Source organism: Littorina saxatilis, linkage group LG8 (genome assembly GCF_037325665.1).
Source record: "Littorina saxatilis isolate snail1 linkage group LG8, US_GU_Lsax_2.0, whole genome shotgun sequence".
Lineage (NCBI taxonomy): Eukaryota > Metazoa > Mollusca > Gastropoda > Littorinimorpha > Littorinidae > Littorina > Littorina saxatilis.
In genome coordinates this window covers 44,882,840-44,885,339 of record NC_090252.1, presented here as the reverse complement: position 1 = coordinate 44,885,339, position 2,500 = coordinate 44,882,840, and the positions used below count along the sequence as shown (strand labels likewise).

The window sequence follows — 2,500 nt, the reverse complement described above, 5'->3', positions numbered from 1 at the left end:
CTAAGAAAGGATGTTCGGAAACAACTCCTTCATGGTTTCATGGCCTGTGGAAGAGTTGTATACCTTGACGGTGAGGCAAGTCGAGCTAAAAATAGATCAAGGGGGATCACCATGGTAACGCGAAGATGGTGTCACAATGAACAAGGAGCTCCCATCTGCATGTCTTGGATAGAAAAAGGCGTGTTACGGAGGACACTGGTCGGGGAGATAGCTCTGTCGGTGTTGGCGCTGGCTTCCAAACCAGTTATCGCTTTCGGCGTGGGCTCGATCCCCCACAAAAATGATTTATTTTCTAGAGTCACTTGTGTGCATGCAGACTCTCCTCGGTGTCCGAACATCCCCGTGTGCATGCAGACTCTCCTCGGTGTCCGAACATCCCCGTGTGCATGCATGCGCACGATAAAGAACCAAAGGTCTGAGTGATCGAAAAGAAGAACAAAGAAGAAGAACCAGTTCACAGCGAAAGTCTCAGCGCTTGGAAACATGAAAGCACGCATGCAGGAAAAAGAAAACAAAATTGGTAGCGCTGTACATATAGAAGCTCGCTTTCCCAATGTATTGTGGAAGCAGCCCGATTGTCCATGAGGGTGTCCCCACGTTCGGCGAGAGATTTATTTCTCAGAGTCAACTTTGTGTGCAGACTCTCCTCGGTGTCCGAACACCCCCCGTGTGTACACGCGCAAGCACAAGACCAAGTGCGCACGAAAAAGATCCTGTAATCCATGTCAGAGTTCGGTGGGTTATAGAAACACGAAAATACCCAGCATGCTTCCCCCGAAAGCGGCGTATGGCTGCCTAAATGGCGGGGTAAAAACGGCCATACACGTAAAATTCCACTCGTGCAAAAAACACGTAGTGTACGTGGGAGTTTCAGCCCACGAAATCAGAAGAAGAAGAAGAAAGAAGAAATCCATGAGGGTAACCTCACAGGACCATATGAAATCTTCTTTCCTTCCTATATACACAACTTTTTTTTCAAAACATAAGCCTTCACATTCGAGTTTAATATTGACTTTGACATCAACGGAATATATTTACTGGCACAGGTATATGATCTACAAGTTAGTATCCACCTTCCTTGGCTCTGTCGACGCCCGGTTTAACCGCTTGCCTCCGTTTATTATATAGTGAACCGCCCATAGAGTGTCGTCGTCCCGAACTAAATCTTCAACATTTAGTAACATCGGCTTTTTTTAATATCCCAAGGGGCGATTGTATCACGGCGTGTCGACTGGATGTAATGGGGATTTGCTACTTCTAATTAATGCACTTCTGCCACTGGTCATTAATAGTGAGGTGTTTATAAAGCTCACCTGTTTTTGTTTGTGTTTTTCCTTGTTTATACTGCCAAGTAAACACTTGTGTAGAACAATCTTTTTGAATTTGTCTAACTAGTTGAAGATCCAACTTGTTTAAGTCATGTTAACATTACAATGTGGAGTGTTTGGGTATCATATGATATGTTTGATTGGATTTTAATTATACGTGTGATTTATAACCCTTGTCGATTTTGAAATAAATGTTACTTATCATTGCTTTTCTTTGCCTCGCTTGGATGTACGCTTGAAACCATCTTCTGTTGTAGTTTTGTCTATTTGTCTTCGTTCTTCTCTCTGTTTCTCCGTCTCTCTTTCTCTGTTGTCTGTTTCTCTGAGGGGGGGAGGGGGGGGGGGTGGGGGGCTGGAATGGTTGGTGTCGGCCAACCCAGTCTTCCTGAGCAGTTTGTTTTATGACGGGTAGTATAGATTATGTCGTGTCTTTTGTCGTTCGATGTTATGTCGTGTGTATCTTTTCTTATTCTATGTTATGCAACACATGTGGGAGGATTCGCTCAAGCAGTTGTCATGTTGGAACTTTTGTTTATTCTTTCAACTAGCCAAAGACCAACCTGTACAGATTATAACAGAACAATAAGTACTAAGAACTACAATGATTATATTCGAGTACAACACAAATGAGTAAAAACAGTTTCAAGTTTCTCCCTAAAAAGAGAATACAAGCATTCTAACCAAAAATATAAACAATTGATCAAGGAATCATGGTATATCAACAAGTAAACCTTGACCCCGTGAATAGCAAATTAAAAATAGGTAACCGCGTGGATTACACACACTAAAAATGTCAAACATAGAAAACAGACACAATATTGTAAACTAGATGATTACCCGCTTCGCCGGGTACCGGCTTCGCCGGGAAGAAGTAGAGCCGAATACCAGGCTGCGCCTGGGACCCGGCTTTGCCGGGTGTACGCCGGCTTCGCCGGCGCACGAAGGAAAGGAGATAAACGCGCAAAACACTGGAGACCTTCTAAAAATAGTAACGTGCAGTGACCTTCTAAAAATAGTAACGTAGTAACGGGAATATGGATTGACGCCACACGGAGGAAGGGAGATAATCGCGGCTGAAAACACTGGAGAAGATAAGGAAGAGTTACTGGAAGTGGATCCCGACAACAAAAAACAAAACAAAAAAAAAACAAAAATCGGTTCAGCGCGCACAG

General features: G+C 43.6%; 1 protein-coding gene across 1 annotated transcript in view; it reads left to right on the top strand.

Annotated features, from left to right (window-relative positions):
- Nucleotides 1-1,534, top strand: part of LOC138973630 (uncharacterized) — a 19,341-nt gene extending 17,807 nt beyond the window's left edge. Inside the window, exon 5 of the mRNA XM_070346362.1 lies at nucleotides 1-1,534. This exon is cut by the window's left edge and continues 2,607 nt beyond it. The gene's annotated coding sequence lies outside the window, so the exon portion shown is untranslated.
- Nucleotides 1,535-2,500: the final 966 nt, after the last annotated feature.